Source organism: Halictus rubicundus, chromosome 7 (assembly GCF_050948215.1).
Source record: "Halictus rubicundus isolate RS-2024b chromosome 7, iyHalRubi1_principal, whole genome shotgun sequence".
Taxonomy (NCBI): domain Eukaryota; kingdom Metazoa; phylum Arthropoda; class Insecta; order Hymenoptera; family Halictidae; genus Halictus; species Halictus rubicundus.
The window spans coordinates 19,294,505-19,301,974 of NC_135155.1; the positions used below are offsets into that span (position 1 = coordinate 19,294,505).

Sequence of the window (7,470 nt, forward strand, 5' to 3'; positions counted from 1 at the left end):
TCTTTTGTGACTGGAACAATCATCTACGAGCAACAATACTTTCCCTACTATCCCATTGGCCAATTGATACTGCCGTACACTTGGTTTAAACTCTTCCTCGTACCATTCGTTAAAAATTTGCAAATTTATACATGCTTGCGGCTCAGATTTGTAAACAACAGGCAGTGGCTCGCAATTTGTTAGTACTCGTGGGCTTTTAAATTTATGAATAAAAAGTGGCGAGAGCTTGTGTGTTCCATCTGCATTGGCACACAGTCCAATGGATACTCTATTCTTTTTCTTTTTGAACCCCGTGAACTTTCCTTCTTTTTCGAAATTTAAAGTCTTCGAAGGGACAGTCTTCCATAACAGACCCATCTCGTACATATTATAGATATTGCACAAATTGAACTTCTCTTCTTGGATACGTTTCGCGAAAGCCTCTACAAACGCTTTCGCACCATCATCGTCTGCACTTTCATTTTCTCCGCGAACTAGACGGATTCTATATCGGTTCTTAAAATTCCTTAACCAGCCTCCACTTGCAGCGAACGATGTGGATGCGAATTGACCACTAAGTTCCATCGCCTTCTCTTGTAATAATACGTCAGTCAACGGATTGCCCATTACTTGCTGCTCCAGAAACCATGTATATAGACGACTTTCTAACTCCACATACGGAGATGTTCTTCGATTCTTATGCTGTAACGTATGCCCTCCTCGGCTTCCGAAACTTGATAAAAGCGTACACTCTCGTTGAGCACGATATATCACACTTGTTGAAACGCCATACTTGCGACACAATACTTTCGTTGGCACTCCTTTCTCTGATTGTTCGGCAATTGCCATTTTTTCTTGCACTGAGAGGAAAACTCTTTTCTTATCGTGCTTTTTTTCCATGATTAAAGAAAACACTGCGCTTTCAGTTTATTAAATAATAAAATTTAATGTTCTGCAATTGTTTTTGTTTGTAATAACAAAAGAAAATAATAATAATAATAATAATAATAATAATAATAATAATAATAATAACAGGAACGGTAACCACCGGAAACGCGAGCAATACCTGAAAATCGAGAAATCGATCTTGAACGATAATTTCAGATCGTACGTACGGCGATGCGAAGAGCGAGATCCGATTACATCAGCTGTTAAACGCTTTGTATTTTCGAGGGTTTTTCGTGGACGAGCCAATAAAGCTTAAAAACTTAAACAAGGGAAAACCCCACGCCCCTCGGCTCGCTGAAAAAGTCTCTCTCGAAATTATACTCTGGAAGTCGTCGCTGTCGAATGTAGCAACCGGGCAGAACCACCTTACAAGTAAATCTAAGACTAGTTAACCTAAACCAAACTGAATACCTAATCCAAAACCTAACTCTAAAATTAAGCCAAAAACTAATGAAAAAGTAATCCAAACCTAACACAATTCGAATTTTTATAAGGTCGTTGTTGAGTTAACCCTGGTCGAAAACTACTAGAAAATATAAAAAAAAAGTCTATAATTTGTAGTAAAATAAAATTCAGCCCGTAACATTTTATATTTAAGACAGCACACCTTCATAATCATTTCTTTTAAAAAGTTCACGTGGTGTATATGGATCGTTTGCGAACGCCGTGTTATATCTGTGGAAACAGTTGACGAACACATAGGCAAAATTCAATGAAGTAGTACCTGCGGCAGAGAGGAAATGAGAGTGTCCCCACTTTTCCTGCATCATCTTTTTAGCCTGGAACAGAACCTGCATCGTCTTTTTAGCCTGGAACAGAACCTGCATCAACTTTTTAGCCTGGACCAGAATCTGCATCATCTTTTTAGCCTGTATTAGAACCTGCATCATATTTTAGGCTGGATCAGAGCGTACATAGAAGAGCCTCTTTTAACATAGAAGTAGCATTCACTCTGGCATCCGCTGCTAATGATGCAGGTAAAATGATGCAGGTTCTGGTCCAGGCTACAAAGATGATGCAGGTTCTGGTCCAGGCTAAAAATTGGACTAGGGGGTAGCACTATACCGGGGACACTAAAATCCCGGGCGTGAGCACTCTCATTTCCTCTCTGCCTGCAGTTTTTCACAAATATCTGGGAAACTAATGCCGAGCGGTAATTGTAGGCACAACATTGGATATTCGTTGCCAAATTCTCATATCTTTTGCGTCGATCTTTGGGAATTTGTAGGCAAAACCACTCACTATACCCCAACTACGTAACTCCCGACTGTTGGATGATTTGCCGGCCAACCGTAAATGCTAATTACTAGGGTAAATGATCTCATATTGACATCCTTGTTAAACTCCTGAAACTAGTACATAATTCCGACAACGGCACACCTTTGCCGCTCAAGATGTACCAAAAATATCTTGAAAGTTACGAATTACGAGAGCCAATACCAAATACTATCCCTTAACCCACGTGGCGACCCGGTGGTGAAACAGACATCGGTCACTCCACGTGTTCCTACCTAATGGCGACCCGGTGGTGAAACAGACATCGGCTAGTCCACGACAACCCTTTTCCTCACGCGGCGACCCGGTTATGAAACAGACATCTACCAATCCACATGGTCCTACCTATGTAGTAGCGAGTCGTAGACGAAACAGACATCGGCTAGTCCACGACAAAACCCCGTAAATACAAACAATACTCGGTCACGCGACAGACTTAAAATCGGCACAGACCGTGCATCCAACGCAATTTTCTGTCTACGGTTCTGAATTACCGATTCTGTGGAAAATGATCTAGTACGACAGCGGACTCTATCGAAATGAAACGGTCAACTAGTGAACTACATGAAGCTGCAACCAAAGAGGAAATGAGAGTGCTCACGCCCGGGATTTCAGTGTCCCCGGTATAGTACTGCCCCCTAGTCTAATTTTTAGCCTGGATCAGAATCTGCATCATCTTTTTAGCCTGGACAAAAACCTGCATCATCTTTTTAACCTGGACTAAAACCTGCATCATCTTTTAGGCTGGATCAGATCCCACGTGATCTTTTAGCCTAGAACAGATCACACATCATGTTTGGCAACTTTTTTAAAAAACCGTAACAATTTTCTTACAATGTCTGATTCAAACCATGTGATATTTGAAATTTTTATTTTTGTCCCACGCTTCAATCTTCGAACTAACATTTAATTCTATGCTAATGCCGTGTCAGTTCAACTCTAACCTGCATAAAATCTAATGACTCCGGCGTCATTCGAACTAATTCGACGCAACTACTTTCATGACGCTGTAAATTCTTGTTTCTATTAATTGTAGAGAGTCTGTTCCTACTCCAGGAATATGTTTACATTGCAAGAAAAGCCCGGCAAAAAGTGTAGTATTCGATCTACATTATTTGCATACGGAATTGCACAAGTATTTTGCTTAGAAATTTATACCGCGACCTACTCGAATGTTGCAAAGTAGAAGCTCTAAGGTATGAACATTGACCTGTCCAATCAACTATGAGGTAGGTAATACATAGAAGTTGAAACCGATTAAGGAGTAACATTTAATCAGTTTCTCTAGTGCAACAAGTGTCTGCACGATCTCCGACTTTCAATTTATTGCGAAAGTCCCTCGATCGCTCGCATTCGCAGGTTCAGAAGTCATCGGAGATCGTCCGAGATCGTCGGGCTTACGATAACGTTTGACATCAAGGTCGTGAGGACATTTTTACCGATGGTCGTACAACCGGTTCTCTTAGATTCCGTCAACAGTCTCGGATACGATGCGTACCTTTTGGAAAACGATGTTTTTACCGATTATTTTTGCAGCAACTTAATATTTAAATGAGAATTCTCTTTACCCGATCGTTACTACAATCTCGTGGCGCTTTGGCACTGGGTTGATCAGGCTATTTCTCAACGACCACCCGCGAAAAGGTCAAAATCAATTACACGAACGGTCGCATAAGAACTGATACCACAAGTTTTTCTCAAAGCGATTTTACATCCTGCACGGGTACAGAATGTAGCGAGCACGTGTATGAAATAATGATCGAACGTCTGGAAATGTTTCATTTTGTTACATACGCTTTTGTCTAAGTCCTTAAAATGCAGATCTGTCGATGCATGTACCTGTAAAGGAGTAAGTTGCCGAGACACGCTGCTCGTGACTAATCCGACCTTCACCCTTGCCTCGTTTCAACGACTGGTCATTTCTCTCGTATGCTACTAACTTGGCAGTGAAGCTGGTCTGGTTGACAGAGCCCAGATGTTAGTACCGCGGTAGAACGCGACAGGCAGGCTGGACTTTACGCATTTATAAAAATGTGAAAAGATTGAAAGCATTCAGGGATATTACTACATTATTTTCAACTTACTACATACATTTGGTAAAGAGAAACAAATGATTATTTAGCCTCTGTTTCTTGAAAATGATGTAGCCAATTTTGATTTCATGCAAAGACCCGTAGTCTGAATGTGGTAAAAGAATATTTATTCGGAAAGCTCTAGCCGGGTTTTAGGGGTCAAAGTCGGGCCCAGCCGATTAGAATGGATAGTGATAGAATTATGGAATTCTATGGAAGTTAAAGACAAGACCGATCTGTTGGTCCCGTGGTCAACTTGTTTGAATCGAAACAGTTCGGATACTCTTTTTTTTTTTTGGTTCACTGATCGGTGTCTTTTCCTGCTAGCGAGTGGCTAATTTGGTCTAGCCGCGCCGATCAGTTGATCTGTAAAAGCAACCGGTTCGGTTGCCAGTGTCTAGGTGATAGAGCTGCATGAAAGTTCTAGGCTGGAACGGTGCGGTCCAGTACGATGTTAAATATTTCACCAAATCTTTGTCTCTTTGAACAACATTTCGTTTCACTGAATTTTCTGTTCTCCTACAGTGGCTAATTTATTTTTCACGGCAGGAAACCCAGCCAACCTTGTAATCCGTTCCTTTTTCTGCATCGACAAAAAAGAAATATTAAAACGTTGCGTAAACATTGTTTCTACTCTCCCACTGATTTCTATTTGAATTTCCACATTCCATGTCTGTGTTTCGCGAAATGATTATTTTTCGGCAATACTTTGGGTGATACGTTGATAATAGAACAGCAGGCTTCGAATTCCTGCAAAAAGAGAAGACAGACATCAACGATAATAACTACGAGCTATTTTCCTGAAATATAAACTGTTTTTCTTACCCGGAATGACTTTACCGGATTTAAACTCAACGACTCTGTACTGTACAGAGTGTCGCCAGACATGCAAAATTGAGGGGAATACAGTTACTCCCTCTCTGTGATTACCGGGTTAGTTAGGACGCGACGTAGCGCAGAAAATCGGGGAAGAGCGTCGTAGAAGGGGAAGGGGAAGGGGAACGGGAAGGGAAAGGGTAGAGTGGGAGATAAATCTTAATCTGGCGGTACTGCGGCTGTATCGTGGTGAGACGAGAGAAGAAGGTACCTGGCAGGAATGCGGTGGACGTAGGTACGCCTCGTTTCACACGCATTTCCGACTCTAGCCGAAATATTAACCGAAGCGGTCACGCACGTTATGTAGCGTATCAGGTCAAAACGTAAACATTCGGACTACGGGGGCGTCAGAGGTGGATGGCCTCTTCTTCTCATCTCGCTACGATGCATAGATTTTCAAGCAATAGAAATTAATCGATTTAAAGCGTCGGACGAACGAAAGTGAAATAGTACTAGCAACAACTAATAGCAAGTCGCAAGGGATTCAAAATCGGCCGACTTTGCAACGTTTCGAAACGAGCAGATCCAATCGAATTGTAAACAAAGCGCAACAGGATCAAACTACGATCCCGGAAACCTTTCCGGGGATTGGAGAGGCAAAATGTTGTCGAAAAATTCTCGGATGACGTAACGCGTTGTAACGTTACTCAACGATCGATTAAGTATTTTCTTCGGCGGTCGCGGAGTCGCCTGATACCGACAGCCCATTTCTTTCGCGTCCAGTCGCGGTATCAGGAACTTTCACGGTTCGAACTGTTGGCACAACCATTGCGAAATCCGATGATATTTGCACAACTGTAGCGGCAACGGGTTTTCGTGTGACCGTGTCTTGATACGCTAATTAGACGAGCCGCGGCTGTAATTCGATCGATGCGAGACTACCGGAAGAATGGTGGGCCAACGACGTTGTTAGACGGATGATTTGTATTGTTCAAGGTCGCGATCATTACTAGCTCGGAATATGTACACAGCAGCTGCTCACAATCAGAGAAGATAGGCCTCGGCGCGGGCGTATTTCGCTACCTCGTGCATCTTAATTGGCTACGCGGTATCTAAGATCGCGTTTACCTAAAGAGTTCGAGAGAAGTTCCATTAGCTTCAGACCTAACGTAACGACGGTAGCAAAATCCAAAAAAATTTGTCTTTCTCATTGTTATTCTCTGTAATTCCGAGCAATTGCAATTTTTTGAAAGATCGCTTTTCAAGCTCTTTTCAAACTAGTATAAACTAGTTGTTCTAACGTCTCAAAAAAAAAAAAAAAGAAAAAGAAAAGAATCAAAAACTTATCCATGTTTTCTCTACAAAAGAATGAAAAAGGACACAAAGGTACAACAAACTACACAGATCATTACGTAAGAATAAAGACCAGCAGATGATATCAAACGGGAAAGGAGAGTTGTATCATTTCATCATTTTTTTATACATGTTATGTATTCGTTTTAAAATTAGCCACCGTTCACGGTTTTCTTTAAAACTTGAAAAAAAGTGCCTCGTGCGCATGGTGTTTTGTATACATATTTCCGCAAGAATGTACAATCGATACGTGATCAGCCTTTTCGCGAGCCACTGCAGATTCGAGAAAGAAAAATTCAATTCTGTTGAAAGAATTTAAGGTGACCTTCAAATCTCCGAAACGGCTTCGGCCACATAAAAAGATTACATCACGATATTTCCCCCTCTACGCTATGCAAGTTTTATGTGTACCATTTTTTCATATTATTACAAATAACGAAAATATTCGAGGTGGTCAAAGTTATTGAATCAGCCTGTGTTATTTATCGTGTGGCTACAGATGACGTTACGGAAACCGATTGTTATCGTACCTTGCGTAATTAGTAAACAAAGAAAGAGCGAATTGGACACGACAAGGTGAAAACAATGCAAGAAGAGAAGCTGAGCTCCAATGGATCGCGAATTATGCCTGATTGTTATCTAGGAAACGACAGGAAGAAGAGCTGCCGTAAGAAGGAAGCGCGCGCGTAATGAGCCGAATCGGATCAACGGTTACGAAATACGAGATCGTTTACCGTTTCTTGCAACACTCGATGAAGTTTCAAAAGTGAAACGATTGCTACACTTTTGTATTCCTTGTTCCACCGCGTGCATATTTACACCGTTTTTGTGTCAGCCTGTTCTCCGCGATAACAATCTCTCTACGCTGACTTTGTGCTGTCACCGAATAACACTAGAGTATCTCTTTGTATTTTTGATCTTTGGAACTCCCATTTTTTATGATCTTTTCCCTTGGTCAGATTCAGTAACTAGCACAACGAATAACGATACGTAGAGGTTGCTTAGCAACTAAATAATGTCCTTGTTC

At 41.4% G+C, this 7,470-nt stretch overlaps 1 long non-coding RNA gene across 1 annotated transcript; it reads right to left on the reverse strand.

Moving 5' to 3' along the window:
• Positions 1-2,087: 2,087 nt before the first annotated feature.
• On the reverse strand, positions 2,088-2,672 carry LOC143355845 (uncharacterized). Its single transcript, XR_013082567.1, has 3 exons — positions 2,487-2,672; positions 2,368-2,434; positions 2,088-2,307 (listed from the first exon to the last, which is right to left on the reverse strand). It is a non-coding gene; the product is annotated as an uncharacterized LOC143355845 (long non-coding RNA).
• Positions 2,673-7,470: the final 4,798 nt, after the last annotated feature.